Here is a 25380-nt window from a genome sequence, read left to right on the forward strand (position 1 = left end):
GTGTCGCGCGACACATGTCTATCCCTTCCTACATCTAGCAATAATACATGAGGGAATCGACAAAGTAGATTCTTCGCCAATGCACACATCAAACATGTGAGCACTCACATTCGTACCCTGACATCACATGTCTAGGCATACCCAATGCGACGACCATATGATAAGGGTGCCCAGCCCAAACCCTAGTCGTGACTACCATTTTAAGTATAACTTACGGACACATAATGCTCAAAAAGTTTATATCGCATGTGATAATATTAAACTAAAATGTATAAATGTTCAATACAAAGGTGAACCGGGTTGAACCGGACCGAACCGGGTTTGATGGACACACACTTGTCCAACATACGCAGCATTCAACCCTTGCACTTGTCCCATTATTTTAATTAACTCTTCTGCGCTTTCTCCTTCTTCTACAGCAATACTCAGCATGAAAGTCAAAAGTAGGTGAAATTTTCAAGACCTTGAACACCAATATATGGTTGACAAGTTTGTGCCCTTTTCCTTGACAATGATCTACTTTATAAGGACTCCTAAAGAGTCATAACAATTCTCCAAAACATTTACATGTGACAAAAGACAACCTTTAAGGGAAAGGAATTTTCTGCAATTGGGACCTCAAACATAGAAATCGATTGGGGGCTTTTAGAGTCAGTTTTTTTAACCTATTCTGTTTTTGATTGGATTACCCTTTCCTGAATCAATAATGATTGGGTTTGAGCACAGTTTGTAGTCTAAAGCTAATTGTACCATTCATTCCAAAGAATAGGGGTATAGTTACCTATCTAAGCCCTTCTGGGCCTCTATTGGGTTGTATGAATGCCTTGTCATACAGGCAAATAAATGGATTTCATTTGAATCTGTTTCATTAGATTCTTCCTCTCACCCCTTTACTTATATAAGCATATTAGCATTCCATTAATCACAAAGGTTTAGGGATTACCTGAACCGAATGGAATCGCAGCGGAAGGGATGATCGAATGCAGCTTGTAGTTACGAGCAGATCATGATCACGAACAATCTCGAAAGGTTTCTCCATGAAGAAGAACTCCACACCACAAAACCCTAGGCAACGATGGAAACCCTAGGAAAAGCAAAACTTGAAAGAGAGGGAGAGATCTAATTATGTTCTTCACATAGGGTTTGAGCCAAATAACATATTTATAGGCTAAGCCCCTAGGGCTCCCCCACTAATCCAATTCCCTTTGGGAATCTAATCCAAGGGATAAGAAGGGGAGGGGAAGGAATCGATCACTTAAGTGATCGTTCCTCTCTCTCTAGCCTTGGGCCTGCGATCAGCCCCCACATGTGGGCGATCAAGTTGGGCCCAAAGCCCATTAACGTTTTACATCTCCCACTTGCCCACATAGGGCGCATAAATTTAATTATGCATTCAAGTTTCTCTCATTCCGCGTTATCCTCCATACAGGTAATGGGGCGTGCGACTTATCGAGATGATACAAGGTAGGAGTACTATATCAAACTTCCATCTAGCCAACATAGTACATCACTCTCAAAAGTCTCGAAATACCCCAAACGATCCACTTACACCCGATCTAACACTCTCGACCCCTCATGATGAGCAGTGTTAATCCTTGGTATGTAATGTACTCATGACTGCGTCGATCACAAATACGACGTGTTGCTTGGGCAATGAGTCACATAATAAAGGTGTAACGTCCAATGGTTTTCCCTGAGCCCCTCATATCAATCCAAATATCTCCAACAGCTTTCCCAATCGCTTCCCGCTGGACCGCATCATCCATGGTCCTTAGGAGAACTTCAAAGTAGCGTCATTGGGTGTCTTTTTCCTAACATCATCTCAGGTAATAAGGGTATTGTGGGATTAATATAATCCACGTGGCTCACACAGTGACGAAGTAGGGATCCATTCGGTTACTCTCACAATTGATCGTCATGAGCAGATCCAGTATGATATGCATGCTATGGCGTAACTCCCACTAGGGTGGGCATGTCACTCACAATAAATAAATGCCATACAGATCTTAGTCTAGTCGCTACTCTAAGCACCTAACCTGAGTCTCTAGCGTAGTCATCCTCATGGCTTCTGCCTAGAACCTTACATCTGGCTTCTAACAGGCTACTTGGAAGTGTGGTGTCTTCCAAGTTAGACCAAGTAAGGGTCTCATCTTTGCTCTGACTAAGTCGTCATAGAGCACACATGCTCATGGGCTCATCTCGCTCACTACACCCCAGCATCGAGGCAAATCACCCATGTGAGTGGGTCGATTCTAAGCCTGGTGACATCTTTACAAACAATAAATATATACACATAAGATTACTCAAACAAATATATGCTCATCAATAAATGTAAGAGAAATACAGATAAATGTCCATCACAAACAAAGTGTTCTCAAAGCAAATACATATCAGATCCGCTTGAGTCCCAAGTTCCTAACGTGAACTAGGAAAACATCTCTGACAATGGGCTTAGTCAATGGATCAGCCAACATATTGCCAGTGAAGATATGTTGTAGAACCACTTCACCTCGCACTACCATGTCTTGAATGTAGTGATACCATATGTCAATGTGCTTGGCTCTACAATGGAACTTGGGGTCCTTCGTAAATGCAAGCGCTGCCGTGCTATCACAGTGTATAAGCACAACATCGTCTGAGTGAGCAGAAACGCTAAGTCTCTGCAAGAACCTCCTGAGCCAAATGGTCTCCTGTATTGTTGTCGAACATGCGACATACTCCGACTCCATCGTGGACAGGGCGATGCAGGTCTATTTCTTGCTACTCTAAGTGACAGCCCCGCCTCTCAGGACAAACGCATACCCCAAAGTGGACTTGCACTCGTCTCTATCACTAGCCCAATTAGCAACACTGTAGCCTCTCAGTCTCAAGTCTGAACCACTGAAGGTGAGCGAGAGGTCTGCAGTGCCACATAGGTATCGAAGTATCCTCTTTATTGCCTGCCAATGAGCTGGCCCTGGGTTACTCTGGTAATGGCTCACCATGCCAGCGGCAAAGCAAATATCTAGATGCGTGCACATCATCGCATACATCAGACTGCCTACTGCTACTGCATAGGGTATTTTGGACATTTGGTTTCTCTCTTCATCACTCTTAGGGCATTGGTCTAGGCTCAAAGTGCATGCCTTATCCATTGGAGTGTTAATGGGTTTCGAGTTGCTCATATAAAACTGCTCCAGGACTTTCTTTATGTAAGTCTCTTGAGATAAACTAAGAAGTCTCCTAGTGTGATCCCTCACAATCTTCACGCCCAACACAAAGTTGGCCTCACCCATGTCCCTTCATCTTAAAAGTGGAGGACAACCACTCTTTAGTGGCGACAATCATTTCAATGTCATTCCCAGCCAACAAGATGTCATCAACATAAAATGATAGGATGAGAAACTCCGCCTTGGACCGTTTAACATACACACAGTGGTCCTCTTCAATCATGTCAAAACCCACAGTGGTAATGGCATGATGAAATCTAATGTACCACTGCTTGGACGATTGCTTAAGGCCATAGATGGAACGTTTGAGACGGCATACTTTACTCTCATGTCCCTTCTTCTCAAAGCCCACAAGCTAAGCCAGAAAGATCTCCTCGTCCAGTTCTCCATTGAGAAAAGCAGTTTTAACGTCCATTTGGTAGAGCTCTAAATCCAACTTTGCGACAATGGCTAGAATGAGGCATATTGAGGCCATTCTCACCACAGGGGAGAACGTCTCATCATAGTCTATACCCTCCTTTTGGGTATATCCCTTTGCCACAAGGCGTGTCTTATACTTGTCAATTGATCCATCTGCCTTTCGCTTGACCTTCAGGACCCACTTGTTCCCGATGGCCTTGCGCCCAAGTGGAAGATCAACTAACTCCCAGATTTGGTTCTTGCTCATAGAACTCAACTCATCTTCTATAGCAGCTTGCCACATTTTCTTAGCTGGAGAAGAGAATGCCTCACTCACCGAGGTTGGCTCATCCTCATCCCTCGGGACACAGACGAGGGCAGCATCCCCTTCAATCTCAAAACGACGTCGGGGAACGTATCCACGTGCGCTCTTACGCGTAGAGGGTTTTTGCCCCGCGGGTTGTGCGCTTTCATTAGGTAGCACACTCCCATTGGGCTGATGATCACTCTCACCCTCTCTGGCGATCTCATGATGACTGTTTAATTCCTCACCCTCGCCAAGAGTAGGTGAGATGCTTTCATCAGTCTCTATCTCAAAGAGATCAAGGTCTTTGCTAGCATCACTAATGCTGGGGAAATCGATCTCTAAAAAATCCACATCGTAAGACTTACTCTCTGTCATTCCTCCATCTTGATGTTCATCGTACATTACATAGCCTTTTGAGGTATCGAAATATCTTATAAAGATACTCTTTTTAGCTCTAGGGCTAAGTTTCTCAAACTTGTGGGAGGTACTATGAACATATCCTGCACATCCCTATGGTTGCATATGCTCCAAAGTGGGCTTTGCGCCTTTCCACAATTCATAGGGAGTGGAGGGAACTAACTGTGATGGCGCGCGGTTAAGAACGTAGGCAGCGGTCAACATAGCATCCCCCCAGAAGGATATTGGGAGGTTGGCCTGCGCCATCATCGATCTAATCATATCTAAAAGCATCCTATTCCTTCGCTCTGCTACATCATTTTGTTGTGGAGTGGGGGGAATAGTCAGCTGCCTAGTGATTCCTTTTTCCTCACACATCTCTTTAAATTGATCGAACAAATGCTCGCATCCTCGGTCAGTGCGCAGAAATTTTAACCTCTTGCCTTGCTGATTCTCAACCTCTGCTACAAAGCGTCTGAAGCAATCTAGTGCTTCATAGTGATGAGCGATCAGATACACATAACTATATCGCGAATAATCATCGATAAAGGTGAGAAAATAGGAAGCACCATGACGTGCCTTCAAGTTCATTGGTCCGCAGATGTCCGAATGGACAAGCTCTAGGGTCTGGGTTGCCCATTTAGCCTTTCCAAAAGTCAACCGATGGGCCCATCCTGCTAAATAGGCCTCACATATTGGTAGGTTGACTTTAGCGAGTGAGCCAAGAAGGCCTTCTCGAGCTAGCCGTCCCATCCTATCTCGACCTATGTGTCCTAGTCTAGCATGCCAAGTAATTGAATCAGGACTAGTATTAGAATCAGCTACAAAAGATGAAGAGGAAACAATAGGAATTATCAAATCTAATTTAATAAAACCATTCTCAAGCCTACAATGTCCAAAACTACTACCATCCAATCATATCTCAAAAGTGTCACTATAAAAAATAAATGAATATCCTAAGTCAATAATGCAGTAACTGAAAATAGATTATGTTGGATTTCTGGTGTTTATAGCACATCATGAAGTAGCAAGATGCGCCCAGTGCACAAGATGAGCTGGTAGGTACCAACTCCTCGAACTGCTTCACTAGTGTCATTCCCCATGTATATACTTTGGGCGCCATCCGGAATCTTTCTATAATTTACGAACCCTCCTCGATCTCACGCTATGTGTCTTGTTGCACATGTATCCACAATCCAATCAGATTGGGTTTGGGCAACCAAAACATGTGTACATACAAAAGTACAAGGAGAGAGAGGCAGAAATGGTACCGGCTTTGCTTCAGTGCAGTCACGAGCGAAGTGCCCCATCTTTTGGCAGTTATAGCACTTGACCTTGGTGATATCTTTCTTTCCACCTCGCTTGCCACATCGGCGCTTGGTGGTCTTACGTCCAGTTGGCGCAGCTTTCTGAGCTTGATCCTGATTCCCAGTGGTCCTTTGTCTCTTGCACTTAGACCCATTCTTGTGCTGCCCCACTTGGGCAATAAGGGCATGTGATTGGGTCACCTCTAGGCGCTCCGCCTCTAGTTCCACATGAGCGGCAATATCATTAAATGTCTTGACAGTGTCGTTATGTGTCAGAACTATCTTCATCTGCCCCCAGGAATCAGGCAACGTCCTGATGACGGCCTGTACTTACTGCTCATCGGTAAGGTGTACCCCAGCATCATCCAATTTTCAGATCATGTCTTTCATGACCCTGAGGTGTTCAACCATAGTGTGCTTGGGGTCCTTACGGTACATCTCAAACTTCAAGGTCATGGACTTAAGTCTGGTCATGGATCTACCGCCACAGTCGAGCCTTACCTGGTCCCACATGGACTTGGCAGTCTCGCACTTCTCATACTAGCCGATAAGATCATTGTGCATCATGCTTAATATAAGAAAGCGCGCACTATGATCTCTCTTAAACCAATTATCGTAAGCCTCTTTTTCTTGACGGTGATGGGCGGTAGTACCCACTTCGGGTGGGGCCATCTCAGTGGTCAGGTGTTCTAGGTAATATTGCTTATTAAGCAAGAACTTGGCTTTCGGTGCCACATGTCATAGTTGGTGCCATCCAACTTATTGCCTTGGTTAAGGTCGGCAACAACACTCTCAGAGGCCATCACTACAATATGCAAGGGAGGACATTTAGTATACATCCATAAACTCAAAAATGCTCAAGAAACCCTAATTAAAATTAATGGTACCCTTCCCCACACGGTGAGACCAAAAACTTTGCTAAGCTGGTAATCAAATCTCACAATGTGTGGGTCTGGGGACGTATAACTTTAATTGATTTCAAACAAATGTAGGAGAAAAACAAGAATCTCCTAACCATAGTGTAAGTATCATGGTCCTCGGGACGAGGGTTCCTCAGCCTCTTGGCAACAAGGATTGGCTTCGATGAATAACGGTGTATCATTCCGATATATCATCATGGGGATTGGGATCATACTTTATAAAGGAATGGAGTCGCCACCTAGGATTAGGGCCTAGGACCCAATGGATGTAGCCCCATCCGGGGTTAGCGGAAAGGGCTACGTGATTCCATATGGTCTGGTCAGAGATTCAGGATAAGCAGTCAGGTTACGAGGGTGGAAAGATGTTAGGCACCCACCTCGCCCGGATAAATTGGTCTTTCTACTAGATGCTGGTTTTCGAATATTCTCCTTTGATAATATATCCTATACTAACATGTAAGGCTAAGTTATGATGCACTAATCATGACAAAGAAGGAAAAATCATTTACTATGCACACTAAAATGAGTTACTTTAATTATCTACATTATGCCAAAAAAATAATAAGAAGGAAAGAGATAGATACCTGTCAAGAAATACACAAAATAAATGAAAGCGCACCGAGTGCAAAACATGTGATGTCCCACGGCTCAGGTGGAGATGGACGATCGACTTGTCTCCCTCTTGTCTGACAGAGTAAGGACTATATGAGATGGGTTTCGCTACTCAAACTTCGGGCAGAGTAACAGCTATATAAGAGATTCTCATTATCTGTATACAGACAGAATAACCGCTGTGAAGGGGGTTTTTTGTTATCCGTACACTGACGGGATAACCATACCTAGGAGCAAAATCGCCCTATGCTTAGATGGGTAACCAAAGGATCTACCCACATCGAAGAACTCCACTCACTCACATACTCATGAGGGAAAGACGGGGGAAAAGAGGGTGAAAAGGTGGCAAAACAAGCCCTGGAGGGTCTCCCTACCCGAGAAAAGCTTGTTTATTGGGGTAGGGGGACCCTCCTATTTATAGGGAGGGGTCCCCTCTCTCTCCTGGCCAGATAAGTCCTCCACGACGCCGTGGAGATGTCCGCGGTGCCGTGGGGGACTTTTTCATGGTGCCGTGGGTGATGTCAATAAGCTGATGTCACACCCCCTCGTGGAGCCGTGGAAATCCGGTACACATCCCCACGGTGCCGTGGGAAAGAGCCTACGGCACCGTGGAAGGAGCCCACGGCTCCGTGGGAAAGAGTCCACGGCGTCGTGGGGGCGCAGTGCCATTTTTCCTTATTTTTGGGCTTTTTGGCTCCCTTCTAACTCTTCAGAAAATTTTTTGTCGGGGGGCTCCGGCCCCCTACACTCCCCGCAGTGGGACCGCCGTGGTGGGGGAGGGTGAGCAGTACCTCCTTCAGCATTTGGTAAAAGGGTCTTATAAGTCATTTTAGGGATGTTACGGTGATTTGGTTTAGATGTAGGGACAAGAATCCTTCTTGAGAGAGATACCGATGTTTGTCCGTGTCCTGTTGTCATCATCGCCGGGGGGTGACAAAATTCAGTGTCTACACAGTTTAATGCGCCATACACACTGGTGCGCAAGGGACTCACACAAGAGACCTAAATTTGGTACTTGAAGTGATATGCCGAGTCGGTACGGGGTTGTGATGCGCAGTGCAGTAGCTCCCATTACATGGCTTCTCAAAAAAAAATATTAAAATTACAACCGGCTCTTTACATTCAAGATCCTACTACAAACTACCGACGAGCACTACACTTTGTATCACTTCCAGGCACTAATTCTAACGCATATCTATCCAAATAAACACATCACTTGACAAGTACTAAATCCATCCCATGAGAAATAAATAATAAAACACATGGTTGCATGGGATGGGGTGTTTGATAGCGATACCCTAACGACAGTGTCAAACAGGGTTGTACCGCAATGGGGGGAATCACATGTTTCTTTATTAACAAAGTGGCCTTAGGCGATCTCCAATACACATGGAAAAAATATGGGACGATTTGAGGCAACACCCTATCTCCCATTTTTCTCCCATGGATCTCACAAAATGATTTCTCACTAATGGGGGGTGCACATGATATAAATAAAATACCTTCAAAAACGAGAAACCCTACAGGGGAGATCCCCAAAATTTGTTAGGGGCTACAAGAACAAATCACAAATACAAAAAATGCTTCAATAAAGAAACCACATGAATAACATATCATGGATAAATCCCAATGCATGCATAATAAAAATAAAACATATGCATATAATTGTAACTAGCCAAAAACATATCACATGCATTTTGTTATAACCAAAAACCCCAAAATCATGCATATATTTCCATTAGGGAAAAAAGGTAAGGAGGTGGGTGAAGGGATTCCCACTTCATCCATCTCCTTCTCCCAAAAAACCCTAAAAAAATTTTTTTGCCTGCCCTCCTTTTTTTTTTTTTTTCAACAGTTATAGCCGCTGCCACAAAACGCACAAGGGGCTTGGCCCAAAATACGACACAGCTGTAATTCATTCAAATAAACATTGGGTCTAAAAAAAACTTTTTTTTTTTTAAACCACAGAAACAAAACAACAGTGTCTTCTTATATCACAAATAAAACAAAACTGCTTATATCATCAAGTATAATGATGATAGAGAGTCATTATGACATTCAATTATTAAAAACTATCATGATTTCATCATGATTTCAATAAAACAAAATCCTCTTTCTATGTTTCTTCCTCTTCCGTTTTCCACTGTAAGCATATTAGTATTCCATTAATCACAGAGGTTTAGGGATTACCTGAACCGAATGGAATCACAGTGGAAGGGATGATCGAATGCGGCTTACAGTTACGAGCAGATCACAATCACGAACAATCTCGAATGGTTTCTCCACGAAGAAGAACTCCACACCACAAAATCCTAGGCAACAATGGAAACCCTAGGAAACGCAGAACTTGAAAGAGAGGGAGAGATCCAATTGTGTTCTTCACCTAGGGCTCCCCCACTAATCCGATTCCCTCTGGGAATCTAATCCAAGGGATAAGAAGGGGGGGAAGGAATCGATCACTTAAGTGATCGTTCCTCCCTCTCTAGTCTTGGGCCTACGATCAGCCCCCACATGTGGGCAATCAAGTTAGGCCCAAAGCCCATTAACATTTTACAACTTATCTCAGTAATTTGCACCCCCAATTTCATACCTGTACTCTCCTACAAATTGACTACATCTTGTCCTTATTTTTCAATGCTTCCTAGTATATTTTTAACCCTGATTCATAGGGCTTTCTTATGTTGCTTAATGAAAGAATTGGGGGAAAAATGGAAGAACAGGGGACTATGTGGGGGCAGCAAGGGGTGGGTGAGTGTGATTGTGTGTAGGGGCAGCAAGGGGTGGGGGTGAGTGTGTGAGTGTTTGTAGGGGCAGCAAGGGGTGGGTGAGTGTGTGTAGGGGCAGCAAGGGATGGGTGAGTGTGTGAGTGTGTGTAGGGGCAGCAAGGGGGGTTGAGTGTGTGAGTGTTTGTAGGGGCAGCAAGGGGTGGGTGAGTGTGTGAGTGTGTGTAGGGGCAGCAAGGGGTGGGGATGAGTGTGTTCTCCACCACACTCACTCCCACCCCTTGCTGCCTATACACACACTCACACACTCGAGCACAACATGTAGAGATGTTCATTTGTGATCGTAAAGAAAACCATGGTCCCCTTAAGATGTAGTTGTAGAAGTAAATTGAATGCAATGAATAACAAGAATTGGGTTACTTGTAAACTTCAAACTCTACTTGTTGGGTCTTTAGCCCAAATTGGTAGAGCACTTGGAACATGAGCATGTCTCAAGCATGTTCTAAGGGGATGGTGGTTCGAATCCACCAAAATCCTTTTTTGATAGTCATACATGATCATGGTGGATGTTTTCATCTTAATTTTAAGTAAGTTTAGTCAAGTAATGGCATTTCTGTAATAATTCATTAACTTGGTAAAAATGTGTTTTAGAACAAATTTTACCAAATGAATTTGTGTTGTTTTTCTGTTCTAAAAATGTTTCTGGAACAAGTTTACCAAACACCATTTTAGAGCTCAGAAACAGAAAAAAAATGATAAAGGTAAAAAACACCTGTTCTGGAATAGAAGCGTTACCAAACGGGCGCAAGTAACTCATTACAAAATGTTTTAGTGTTTTACGTCAATTAGGAATTCAACTTAGAAACACAGGTTATTATAAAAATAAAACAAACACTTAGAAACATAGGTCAAAAAAGGGAATGCCCACCACACCGACATTTGGATGACAAAATCAACAAACATTTGCGTAAAACATTTTTAAGTAACAATGGGACAAAACAAGGTGATGTTTTGATAGGCATAAGAATATAAGATAAATAAGAGTTATTTATTTTATATTTTTTCAAGTTGTGTTTGGTATGCATTTTCATTCTGAAAATGCAAAACACGTTCTTAGATAAGAATAATAACATTGTTTGGTTACACATTTTGACTTTAGTGCATTCCTAATACATAATGCTTACACTTGTTTAGACATTTCAACAAACAACTCATAGGCAAAATCTCCAATACAGTTGAGATCGAAAAAACGTTGCACAGCACCAACGAGATAAAAAACAAAGCACTGTTGGTGCCGTCATGGGATCATCTCCATGGTTGCGCATGGGAAATCAAAATGAAACATTATCATAGTTATGAGAAACCAATCAAAAAGAATTTAGGGTTTAGTATAAAAATTTTCACCATACATTCTCTTTTTATGTCTCATAAATTATAGGAAAGCAAAAAGAAAAGAAAGAATCATCTCTTTCCATCCCATGAAGAGAGGATACCATCCCATACCCGAACGCGCAGCGGAAAGAGATCGATTCAGGTTTTTTTTTTTTTTCAAATCCCATGGTTATCAAATAATTAAAACTTTAATGCATGAAAATAAACATCAAGATCTGTTAACCTGCAGAGCCTCAAATGTTGCTCCTCCAGATAATAGTTCTTCCCCTAACGAGCACTTCAAGAAAATCCTAACTTGAATCTCTTTGATGCAGTAGAAGATCCATAAGCCAAATCAGAACTTTTTCTCCAAGAACATGATCCAATCTAGTCAAAACTAGAGTTTTCAAAATCCTAACCAGCTTCACCACTCAAGAGAGCAAGAGAGCAAGAGAGAAGAGAGAGGAGAGAGAGAAGGAGAGAGACGATTTCCAAGGGGGGGAGGGAATTTTCGGCCAAGCTGTGTTGGCCGTCCCTACCTTGTGTGTTTAAACAGATGGAGCTCTAAAGAGCCCCCTCCTGTATTCCCAATGAGAGTCTAATACTCTCTCTCTCTTGTTTGACTTAAACCCTATTGGGCTTCCTTGATGGGCTTCTAACTAGTGAAGAAATAGAATCTAAAAAGGAAATAAAATAATTAAAATTTTAATCTTTAATGGGTCTTTAATTATTTGTATCAAGTCCATTTAAGATTAAATAAATTAATTTTTAATTAACAAATCCAAAAATACCCTTGCATAATTATAAACCATTCTATACTAACCCTCTACTAATCAACATCATTATTATGGAATCTAGAACATGTACACAAGTACTACTAAGCCCCATTCCATAGTACATGTCCATATCAAGGCGTCTATGTACGTGATCGGAATCCACAAAACACTATTAGAATCTTTAGGGAAAATGTCATCCCCCCCTCTAAGTTTCCTTAATATCAATCTAGTATCCCACTTTTGAAAAATGATAATTCCCTCCCCTACTTAATAAAGATTCTCTCAACTGTACCTTAACCGTTAAAAAATACTATTAATTGATGACGTGGACATGTTCAAATTTTCTAAAACCCCAGATTACCCTTAATCTATTTTAATTCCATTTTTACCCTCTCAATCCCAAAATCCCCTTTTGCTTCGTTTGTCTCCCAAAAGCAAAACCCTTTTTTAAGGGTAATATCGGTTTTTTTTTTAAAACCATTATCCATTCATATCTTTTTAATTTGATCTTGTGATTTGTTCATGCCTCCTTGAACTATAGATGGAGGAAAGATAAACATGAGACCAGAATCAGTGTCTGTGCTCAATCTTCTCGCCGGAAACCATAGCGACTCTGCAACAATCTGCAATCGCGTTTCAAACCAAATCCCTACCTGCAACCCGAGTCTCCGGTAAGGTTCTAGTTCCTAAGACTGTTCGATTATCGTTTCGGCAGCATCTCATCCCTCAGAATCCCAAAACTCGCTTTGAAACTGACCGACAAAATCAGAACTCGGGGAGGAGGTGGCGGCGCTACCAGCACAAAGATGGCGGACTCCGTGTCTGCATGCTACGCCACTGCCCTTGCGGATGTCGCGAAATCAAACCAAACCTTAGAGGCAACCAACGCAGACTTCGATAAGATCGAGAAGATCTTCAACGAACCTCTGGTGTACAACTACTTCGTTAACCCGATGATCGACGAGGAAAAGAAATGGGAGATTGTCGACGATATTGTGAAGACGTCGAGTCTGCAACCACAAGTGGAAATTTCTTGAACATTCTAGTGGACATGAAGCGGATTGAGCTGATCAAGGAAATAATGAAGGAATTTGAGATACTATATAACAAGATTACTGATACGGAGCTGGCGGTGGTGACTTTAGTGGTGAAGTTGGAGTCGCAGCACTTGGCGCAGATTACAAAGGGGGTGCAGCGACTAACGGGAGAGAAGAATGTAAGGATCAAGACCGAGCTCGATCCCTTGCTCATTGCAGGGTTCACTATCAGATATGAAAGTTCAGGATCTAAGCTCATTGACATGAGTACGAAGAAACAGCTCGCAGATATCACTACTCAGCTTGATTTCAGCGACATCACCATCCCTGTTTAGAAATCTGTGTAGATAAGGTTTAGGATTCGAAATTTGGACTAACAAGAAGTGCATTCTGCCATGATCGTAGCTTATGGAGATTCACAAACTCCATAGATTTGAGTTTTACCTTAATGTTTTGGTGCCATGTATGAAATTCCCAATTATCAAAAGCCTTATTTGGCTGCAGCTTTTATCCTGCTACTGACGCCCAAATGAATTGTTCTTTTAATAGAATCAACAAATCATTTTACCCCTATTTCTTATAAATTTCTCCTGTTGTTCCTCCTTTTTTTTGTTGGAATTCTGCTTTCTGGACTACTAAACATGTTTTCATGGTCCAGAAACTAAAGTTTGGCACCCACCTCGATCGTTATTTGGTGATTGCAACCAGTGGAGGCATAAATCAACAAAGGATTGGAGTAAGATTCCTGAGTTTTCAGGAAGGTTGCAGATCGTCAATGGCGGAGGAGCTTGCAGGTCTTCTTTCTCCCCCTTCTTCTATCTCTCGATTTCGCTGTTGCAAGGGAGAAGAAAGGCTTCTGCCTTTTAACTCTAATTAAAAAGGGTAATATTGTCTTTTCATAAGCAAGGGAGAAAGACTTCCACTTTCACTGTAATTAAATAATTTTGTCTTTTCATATGCTTTTTAGAAAAACGTTAGTCACTTAGGGCACGGTTGCTAGAATCTTTATAAAGTAGGGGAGAGAATTATCATTTTTCAAAACTTGGGTACTGGGTTGATATTAAGGAAACTTAGAGGAGAGGGGGATGATATTTTCCCAAATTTTTAACAAAAAACATAAATATAAGAGTAAATTACTCCCCCCTCTCTTCGATTATGCTCGAATGACAAACCCCTCCCCTGGGTATTGAGTAATAACTGTCCCCTCCCCTGTATTAACAAGATTCTATCAACCGTTCCATTCCGTTAAAAATGGTTGTTAAGTGATGGGTAAAGACTATATTACCCTTTCACAGTTTGTCTTAAAACATTGTGACTTCTCTTTCCCTTGCTCTATCATCTCCAACCTTTGGAAAAGAGAAAGTGAAGATGAGGAGCTGAAACAATCCCTGTTCCTTCTTGAATATCCCATGCCCTTCCTCCTTCCTCCAAATCCTAAATATCATAAGCCCACCAACCCCACAACCAAGATCACAACCGAAGCAACCAACAGAGCTATCCCAGCTGCTAAACCCACTCCTTCACCTCTCTTCCTTACTTTGATTCCTCTCACCTTGAAATACCCAATCTTGCTTTCATCTCCGACACTCACCAATGTGTTCTTTGGATAATCAACCCCATAGCAAAACCCAGATGCTTTATTAAGAATAGTTCCCCAACAGATGCAATTACTCTTGCAGGAACTCTCACATTCCTCTAAAGATCCCATCTTTTCAAACCCCATTAACTCTTAAGGCAACTCAACACCAGTTCTTGTCAATACCCAATTCAAATCCGCTTTCTCTTCGTCAATCGCACCGCAGAAATTGTCGGATTCTGGTGGAAGTCATCCACCGAAGGAATACTCTATTCGGTTATCTAGACACGAACAATCTCCCCATGGAATACAGAGACCATAAGATCCACACGCATTTGGAAGCTCGCACTCGTCTTTGATCGCTTGGAAATTAGAAACCCAATTCGAACCGTTCCAGAAATAATCCCTAAGGTTCCCATCCGATTCCAGCTTTAGTCGTCAGATTCCTGAAATTGGGTTTTGAAAGGTGTCGAAAGCTTGCACATCGACTGGTGTTGCTTCTGTCTGATACATATCCAGAAATCCATCTAGGCTGATTCGAGCGTAAATTGGTCCATTGTCGATGATATGAACAATTTCTCATTATTCAATCCTGTGAGGACACGTGGAAAGAAGGAATTAAGAAAGGAATGATAAACAGAAGTAAGGGGTTAAAGATCTACTACAATGAAGGTTAGGTAAGCCCAAGAGTAGGGAATCAAGATTTTGGAAGGGGCATTCTTGGATATGCACTATGAAAACTGGAATAAGGGAGAAGGCTATAAATTGGAGGAAAGGGGAAAGTGAAAAAGGACTAGAATGAAAAATTCTCCCGCTCCTCCAAAGGATTCAGATCTATTTTCTCTCTCCTACTCACTCTCACACCTCCATGAATGTCTAGATCTTGTTTCCATTCATTCACCTTTGTATATTCCAATTCGGATTCAAACGAATTAATTTGATTGAGAACTTTGGATCCTCGATCCTTGAATTGAAGTGTTGTCAAAGGATTCCTGCAATTTACTTTATACAACATTTTTGGCATCGTCTGTGGGAACGAAGTTCGATCTATGAAGATCCACAATGACAAATACTCGAAATCAATCGAAGGCTGCAAAGGTGACCAACGCAGCTATCACAACGGCAATCACACAAGATCCGCCAATCGAGAGAGTTCGTGAGGAATGAGAGGATGATATAATCTCAGAGGAGAACAATTCAGAGAAAGGAAACTCACAGAGAAGGATCACCGAAGATCCACCATGTTATGTTACGATGGAACAGTTCGAGGCGATGCAAGTAAGATGGAAAGATCAGATGGAAGAAATGATGAAATTGCCACGCACAATCTTACAAGGTATCCCTCAAAAGATGCCTCAACCGGAGTAGGAACGAGAACGGATTGCGTCTCCGGAATACAGCGAGAATCACAGTAATGCTAACTGTGTACGCGAAAGAGCAAAAGGCATATGTAAGTACCGTGGTCCTCGTGTGACGAGGTTTTCGCAGCCTCGTTGGCGACAAGGATTATTAATTTCTATATACAGGAGTGTCATCAGGGGATTGGGGTCATACATTAAAATACATTAAAAAAAAGGAAGTCGCCACCTAGGGTTAGGGCCTAGGACCCGATAAGTATAGCCCTGTCCGTTACGAACGGAGTCGGGCTACGAGGCTCCATGTGATCTAGTCAAAGATTCGGGTAAGGGGTCAGGTTACAAGCATGGGAAGGTATTAGGCACCCATCTTGCCCGACGGAAGCCGGTCTCTCTGTTATAGATGCGACTAATGACGAATATCCTCTGTCATTCTATCATGATAGGGACCATATTATGTATGCTACATTAACATCTACAATATATACATTTAGACAGCAAAACACTAATGACTACATTGGACCAATGAAAGTGTAGAAATTATACCTGTGTGAGGGTATTCCCTTGGCTCAGGGGAGACGGACAAATAGATTGATACCGGCTTTTCGGACAGAATGACAGCTCCTTTTGGTAGCTTTTGCTATCGACAAGCAGACAGAATAACAGCTGTATGGGGGTGTTTTACTCGCTACCCATGCACAGATGAGATAACGAACTCGAGTGAAAGGAGTTGTGGGTATCGAAGGATCTACCCACAATCGGAAGCCTCACTTTAACGGTTGCTCACAAAGGGAAAATTGGGGCAAGAGGAGGTAAATCTCTCATCTGGAGGGTCTCCCTACCCAAAGACTCCATGAATGAAGGGAGGGGGACCCTCCTCTTTATAGGGGAGGGTACCCCACAGCCTGGGCCAGAGAAGTCCTCCACGGCGTCGTGGGTGACGTCAGTAGGCTGACGTTGAAAACCTCAATGGTGGCGAGGCTCTGTACACCCTTGCCGTGGGGGACCTCCACAGGGCCGTGGGACACTGTCCACGGTGCCATGGACAGTATGGTCCCCCTCATTTCACTTGTTGGGCCTAAATGGGCCATTTTTGGGTTCTAGAAGGTATTTGGGCTCATGGGCCAGGTATTTTGGGGATCCAAAAAGGGGGAGAATATATCGCCCATCGTCCGTGTCCCGTTGCCATCCTTACCAAGGGGGGTGACAAAAATCAATGTCTACAACATACAAGATGGTAACAAGAAACTTGGATCACAGATGACGAAGGGAGAGCAGGCTCTAAATGAGAGGGTAATAGAGCTGTAGGAACAAAATGCAAGAAGTTTTGAAGAAAGGTTGTAGATCGAGTCAGGAAAAGCAGTTCGCGACAGATCTGGCCTTTGTAGATGAGATAAGATCGGAGCGATTACCGAAAGGTTTCAAAATGCCTCCAATAGAGCAGTATGATGGGACGACAGATCCAGAAGATCACCTGGAGACTTTCAAATCTCTGATGTATCTACAAGGAGCCTCTGACACGATCATGTGCAGAGCATTTCCATCAACGTTGTAAGGATCAGCGAGGCAATGGTTCTTGCACCTTAAGCCACAATCCCTTTCTAGTTTTGTAGATATGGGAAGAGCTTTCTTGACCAACTTTATGAGCAAGAGGATCCATAAAAAGACTACGGCGAACCTGTTGGCCATTAGACAACAAACTGGAGAGTCAATCAGGGACTTCCTCACCAGATTCAACAAGGAGGCTTTGGAAGTGCGAGATCTGGATCCAATGGTGAAGTTCCAAGCTCTCAGCAGTGGAATCAGAGATAGAAAGCTGAAAGAGTCTTTGATCATGGAAGAACCGACAAACATGTATGATCTCTATTCACGCTGTGAGAAACACATTAACTTGGCGGAGGTTCTTGCTGTAGAGCAAGAAAAAGAGTTAAGAGACGAGAGGAAAGGTCAAGAAAAAAAGGAGCAGCCAGTTAGCGGGAACAAATCAATGGAGAACAGAGAGCAGAGATAGGGGAAGAGGAAAAGCGATAATCAAGCATGGGTTCCAATGAGCGATGTGAAGCTAGAACCAGCATACACACCGCTCACGCACAGGCAAGCATACATTTTAAATGAAATCAAAGATCGGTTGAACCTGCGTTGGCCGACTAAGATGGTGAAGCCTGCCAGCGAAAGCAATAAAAACAAGTATTGTAGGTTTCATCAAGATCATGGCCACGACACTGAAGAGTGTAGACAGTTGATAGATGAGATAGAAGCTTTGATCTAAAGAGGTCGATTGAACAAATTTGTAAAGAGAGAGGGAGGAAGCAGCAAGCAGGAGAGCTGAGAGTAAAAGGTGAAAGGCAAAGGAAAATTATCTATCCGGGGAGAAGAGAGTCCAGGCATCTGAACATGACATTTAGAGAATCAACCACTTAGGGAGATTGTGACAATCTTTGGAGGCCCCAGGTTAGGAGGAGAATCCTTAAACTCAAGAAAAAATCATGCATGGACTGTATGTTTGACAGAAGCAACGAGAAAGAAAAGAAAGGTCGAGCATCAGATAAATTTTTTAGATGACGATCTGGCAGACATCTAGTCGCAGCATGATGATGCACTGGTGGTAAAGATGATCGTCGCTAATTGCTCGGTGGCTCGCATCTTGGTAGACAACGGGAGCTCAGTAAACGTCCTGTATTTTGATGCATTCCTGAAGATGCAATTAACTCCAGAGATGCTGAAAAGGATAGATGCATCCTTATATGGATTCAATGGAGCTCCTGTGCAGGTAGAAGGGTCCATTGAACTTCTGGTCACAGTGGGAACGGAGCCCCAACTATCCACAGTTATGATGAATTTTCTGGTGGTAAAGGTTAACTCTACTTACAACGGAATCCTTGGCAGACCAGGTTTGAATGCCTTGCAGGCCATAGTCTCCACCCCACATCTCATGATGAAATTTCCAACGGAGAATGGTGTAGGAGAATGTAGGGGAAGCCAGAAAGTGTCACGTAAATGCTACGAAACATACCTGAGAGTTAAGGGGAAAGAGCCACAAAAGTTCAATGTTACATTGGACGATGCTCGGGAGAGTATCGATCAAGAAAGGTCGGAGCCTGCGGAAGAACTGGTTTTGATCGAGATTCATGAAGGCGATCCGAGCAAGACCATGCAGATAGGAGCGGGATTATCTAGCAAGCCAAAGGAGAGAATGATGAGTTTCTTAAGGGCGAATGCAGATGTGTTCGTGTGGTCGGCCACGGATATGCCTGGGATAGACAGGGGCATGGCAGAACATAAGCTAAACGTCTACCCCAATGCTAAGCCTGTATTTCAGAAGAGGAGGACTTTTGCTCCGGAGTGACAAACGAAGATGGTAGAAGAAGCAGACAAATTATTAGAGGCAGGATTCATTGAGGAAGCAATATACCCAAAATGGCTTTCCAACATTGTAATGGTGCCCAAACCTAATGGTAAGTGGCACATGTGTATCGATTTTACGGATCTGAATAAAACATGCCCCAATGACTATTATCCTTTGCCTCGCATTGATTTGTTGATAGACGCCACAGTAGGCCATGAACTGCTAAGTTTCATGGATGCTTATTCAGGATATAATTAGATTAAAACGCATAAGTCAGATATCTTGAAAACATCCTTTATGGTTAGAAGAGATAACTACTGTTATAAGAGAATACCATTTGGATTGAAAAATGTTGAAGCCACGTATCAGCGTCTCATGAACCATATCTTTCGAGAACAAATTGGCCGTTACATAGAAGTTTATGTGGATGATATGCTGGTAAAGAGCATCAAGGCATTCAATCAAGTTTCTGATCTCCAAGAAGCCTTTCACGTTTTGAGAAAAACTAAAATGATGCTCAATCCTACGAAATGTGCTTTTGGTCTCAATGAGGGGCATAGAGGCAAATCCAGCCAAGATAAAAGCCATACTGGGGATGCCACCACCAGGGAGAGTAAAAGAGGTACAAGAGTTAATAGGAAGAGTGGTAGCCTTGGGAAGGTTCATTTCAACATCTGGTGATCGATGCTTGCCATTTTTCAAAGCCCTCAAAAACCAATCAAAGGAGAGGCAGACCAAAGGGGCCAAGTTGTCTTTTGAGTGGATAGAAGAGTGCCCAAAGGCATTTACCGATCTCAAAAGGTATCTGACCAACCCAACCTTGCTAGCAAAGCCAAAACGGGGGAACTTACTTCAACTTTATTTGGCAATTACCACGATGGCGGTAAACGCAGTCCTGGTAAAAGGCAATGGTCGGATTCAAAGGCCGGTATACTATGTGGGCAAAGTACTGGTGGATGCGGAGACAAGGTATAGTAACATTGAGAAATATGCCTTTGCATTGATAATGGCGGTAAGGAAGCTGAGACCATATTTCCAGGCTTACACGATTGAGGTATTAACAAACCAGCCTTTGAAGAAGATTTTGGCGAAACCCGACCATTCGGGTTGGATGGTAGCGTGGTTGGTTGAACTTGGCAAATTCGATTTGCATTATAAGCCGTGTATAGCGATAAAAGCTTAGGCTTTGGCAGATTTTGTAGTGGAGTGTATGCTGCCAGGAAAGGCCATTCCCACCAAAAATGAAGAAAACCTAGCATCCGAGGAGTCGTGGATGTTATTTATTGATGGATCTTCAAATAAAGCTGGGTGTGGAGCTGGGTTGATATTGTTCAGTCCAGGAGGTTTCATGATACAAAGTGCTCTAAGGTTTGAATTTCAAACAACCAACAATGGAGTTGAATATGAGGCGTTGATAGCAGGGTTAAATTTGGCGAAGAGTCTCATGGTAAAGAACCTTGTTATACATAGTGACTCACAACTGATCGTCAATCAGGTAAACGGGGAATATGAAGCCAAAGAAGAGCGCATGGCTAAATATTTAGAAAGGGTACGTCGGTTGATCACAGGGGTCACCTCTTTCCAGATACATCAAATTCCCTGAGAACAAAACACCACAGCAGACCAGCTGTCACGTTTAGCTACATCAGATTTTCAAGACTTAAACCTGGCGGTCTATATAGACATTCTCCGAGCACCGAGCATAGAGGAAAATGAAGATGTGAAGCCCATTGATCACGAGCCTTGCTGGATGGACCCCATTATGTCATATTTGCTCCAAGACTGCCAGAAGATAAGGAGGATGCTAGGAAGATCAGAATGAGAGCAGCGCGATATACCATGATTGAAGGGGTGCTATATAAGAAGGCATTCTCTATGCCCTATCCGAAATGTCTCCGACCATCAGAAGCTGACTATGTCCTCAGATAGGTTCATACTGGAATGAAAATTCTCTCGCTCCTCCAAAGGATTCAGATTTGTTTTCTCTCTCCCACTCACTCTCACACCTCCATGAATGTTTGGATTTTGTTTCTCTTCATTCACCTTTGTATATTCCAATTCTGATTCGAAAGAATTAATTTGATTGAGATCTCTGGATCCTCGATCCTTGAATTGAAGTATTGTCAAAGGATTCCTGTAATTTACTTTGTACAACATTTTTGGCACAATCCTTTGACAACAGTCGACAATGATGCTAGCTTTTGCTTCCATGGCCCTGTGCTTCCAGTAAATCCGTTCTAATCCTGCTTTGAAATTGGAATACAAACCCATAAAATTGTCTCCCATTCTCATAGAATAGAGGCTATTTGATGAAACCAGAGACATATGATTGTGAAATTTTGATTATCGAGAAGGGTATCAGAAGGAAAATTGAAACTCTGTCAGAGAAGTAAGGGTACACCATCGAACCTCTATAGTTGAAGATTTCCATTACCTAGGAGAATAATAAAATCACCTATGGTTTCAGTTGACCAGACTATGATGATGTTCTTTGCTTCCGCCGGAGGAAGAAGATAACAGATAGGTACCGAGGGTTTGAACGATAGGAAGAAGAAGAGAGAAGTTTTCTTATTCATTTTCTCTTGTTATTAGGGGGTATTATTGGAATATCACAAATACAAGGGCATTTTAGGGTTTAAATGAATATATTTAGGGTGATTTCATCACTTAACTGCCATTTTTAACGGAATGGGTACAATTGATAGAATCTTGTTAATGCAGGGAAGGGGAGAGTTATTATTCAATACCCAGGGGAGGGGTTTGTCATTCGAGCATAATCGAGGGGAGAGGGAATAATTTACTCTAAATATAATCCCTATATCATTTTATGTGAAAATAAGTTTTGTAAAATCATTTACAAAATGGTACAGGATCCTGATGCTGATCTGACCATCCATGGATTAACTCCCCTTGATGTTCCTCAATCGAGTAGAGGAAACCATGTTGAGTGACTCTTTCACTCACATAACATTTGTGCATTCTCAAAATACCGGCTTTAGTTCTTTTGTACCATAATCATTGGTGAACCAAAGAATACGTTCACATTATGCAATGACAAGGCCCTCTCAGGTACTGGGTCTTGGTGACGCATGTCTATCCCAAACCTACATCTGGCTGATCCCTTTATGATAGCCTACATCACATCAATGCATTATTCTATTTTGACCAATGGGGCTGTGAAGTGCTTGGTCAAGCCTTTAAAGGGTATTAGGAAGGGAGATCCCCAATCTCTAGCTCTCTTTGTCATCTCCTCCCAAGCCCTTACTAGTGGTTTGTGTCAGGCTTAATCCATGGCATAAAAGTTCATAACCATTTTTAGCCCATTACGCACATTGTTTTCGCAGATGGACTGCCTTTCTTTTCCCTAAAGTTAGGCTCCAAGAGATGCACAATCTAAAGGACTATCTCAATAGGTATTAACGAGCTAGTGGACAAAATACAAAAGTCCAAAAATTGAGTCTCTGTTTTAATCCAAGCACAACCTTTCAGTTTGAAAAGGTGCTTCTCTAGGATCCTAAAAATTCCTTATGGTGACGGTCCTATAATCCTCGGCCTCTCATTGGATATGGGCGTTAGCAAGATGAAACTCTTTCATGAGATCAATGGCAAGACTAGTAAAAAAAATTTCGTGGCTGGACACAAAAACTTCTTACTCATGCAAGAAGAAAAGTTCTATTAAAGTTAGTGATCCTTCCCATCTCAACTTTCATTGCCTGCCATTTTAAGTTGCCAAGGTCTCACCGTGATCGCACTCGTAGTACGACAGCTCGCTTCTTTTGGAGGTGGAAAAGAAGGCACTCCAAAAATTCATTGGCTATCTTGGAATAAATTGTGCCATTCAAAAGACCATGGAGGTCTTGGCTTGAGGAATCCGGCTATACATAATAAAGCCTTACTATCTAAAGTGGCATAGAGACTTTTTCATGAACCGCACTCCTTATGGGCCCAATATATGAAATCCCTCTACCATCCAAGGTGTGATTTTATGGTGGCGACATTGGACACAATCCTTCATGTTCGTAGAGGAGCATTATGGAGGGGTAAGGAAAGTGTTGGAAGCCGGTCCCTATTGGAAGATTGGATTTGGCAACTAGGTTCACATTTTGAGGGATAAGTGGGTTCCATCTTTACTAGATTTCAAGATTCATCATCATGGCATTGTTGATGGCAATTGTCAAAGGGTGTCGGATCTTATAAGCCAAGATAGACACCAATGGAATATGGAACTCTTGGATTCTTTATTCAGTCCATCTGTTAAGGAAGCTGTAATTCAGATTATCTCTCTTTCCCTCGGAGGACCGTCTGATTTGTTTGGGGGGGGGGCAATTTTTTAGTTAAATCAGCTTATCACTTTCTTTGTAATGCTGAAAATCTGAAGTCTAATGACCTCCCCTCATCTTCCTTCCTTAGTAGATGGGCTTCTACTCCTACCGCAACGTGGAAGGAAATATGGAGATGCCACTCTCCTCAAGATTTGGTCATTTATTTGGAAGGCTTGTGCAGATGGGCTTGCTATTGGAAAAGGGTTTTCTAAACCTCATTTCCCAGTTGATCCCCAATGCGTGCGGTGTGGTGAAGCAATGGAATCAGTTGATCATTTTTCACTTCAATGCCCATTTGCGCAGGCTGTTTGGTTTGATTGCTCCCTCTCCTTTAAGATTTCTCAAGATATCAATTTCAATATCTCTAGTTGGATTGGGGAATAGCAAAACTGCACAAACTCGGAAAGAAAAATCGTAGAGTGGTTGTGGGTCTGTTGAAATTCATTGTTTGGTTTGTTTGGAGAGCTCGTAAGGACCTTGTGTTTGGTAAGTGAGATTGGACTCCTATGGAGCTTATTCAAATTTGCGTCGTTGAACTCTGATAATCAAAGATTTGGGATTGGTGTGATTATTCAAGACCATGAGGGAAGGAGCAATCCTTGTCAAACCTGAGGTTACCACATTAGGAGACATTTTTGAGAGTGAAGTGTTGGTCATCCATAGAGGTATCTTGGAAGGTATCTCCCTCAGGGCCAAATACATCAATGTGGAATCAGATATATAGAGATCATCTCATACCTTCAGTATCCAGCAAAGGTTGTTCCTCTTTCTCTCCAACCGGTTGTTTCGAATATTCGACATCTAGTACCGTATTTGCTCATGTACTTATACCTTTTTATTCCTAGGGACTCCAATGTTTTAGTTAACTCATTCACTTGAAGGCCCTGTCTATGCAGCGTTTGACAATTTGGTCAAATTCCACTCCATGGTTGATAGAGACTTGTATTTCACTATCTACGTGCCTTACACATGCTTCTTAATAGATTGTTATTCACCAAAAAATAAGTTTAAGTGAACAAAATATAGGCTCAACAATAATCGTTAAAAAAATCAATGGTAAAAATCAGAACATGATGGTCATATTGTAGAGATAGGTTTTACTAAACTTTGTAACATTTTGTATTATCAAAAAGAGAGAGAGGTATAGGCACACAGCCTGCAAGCTAGTGGACAGGCACAAAAAGGGGGAAGAGAGACAGAGAGAGAGAGAGAGACACTAGCTTGCAGTATACGAACGGTGTGACTAGCATTTTCCTTTCAACAAATCCTAAACTTATCCAATGATCAGCCTCCCAAATCATGTATATGTAATGTAATTCTGGATGGTTGAATTACCAACTAGCTAGAACCGATAACCAGGATCTGCTAAGGACAGGAGGAATCGACTAGGTCAAACAAGTGGGATTTTGAAAATTAGGATTAGGGTTAAGTGGAATCTAGGGTTTGCTGTAGGGTTAGGTTCAGTTAGTGAGGGGAAGCCTTCCAGTGAAGGTCCTGAGATGTTTTATGGAAGTTGAGTATGTAAACAAAGATGGTTATTGAATTAGGGTTTGGGTTTCTAGGTTGAGTTTAAATTTAGGGTTAAGGGAAGGGTTCTGAGTTCTTTTAGGGGTGTGAGGGCTGCTCAATCCATGTTTGGTTGGATTTTTATGGCTGGATTGACCTAGGCAAAATTTAGGGTATGGGGAACGAAGATCGAGTATGAGGAATGGTTAGAGTTGGGC

At 42.4% G+C, this 25380-nt stretch overlaps 2 pseudogenes; one reads left to right on the forward strand and one right to left on the reverse strand.

Moving 5' to 3' along the window:
* The first annotated feature begins 5885 nt into the window (after positions 1-5885).
* LOC122668564 lies at positions 5886-13434 on the forward strand (annotated as a pseudogene).
* Positions 13435-14486: 1052 nt separating this feature from the next.
* Positions 14487-22425, reverse strand: LOC122668565 (annotated as a pseudogene).
* Between the last annotated feature and the right edge of the window lie 2955 nt (positions 22426-25380).

Source organism: Telopea speciosissima, chromosome 7, assembly GCF_018873765.1.
Source record: "Telopea speciosissima isolate NSW1024214 ecotype Mountain lineage chromosome 7, Tspe_v1, whole genome shotgun sequence".
NCBI classification, from domain to species: Eukaryota; Viridiplantae; Streptophyta; class Magnoliopsida; order Proteales; family Proteaceae; genus Telopea; species Telopea speciosissima.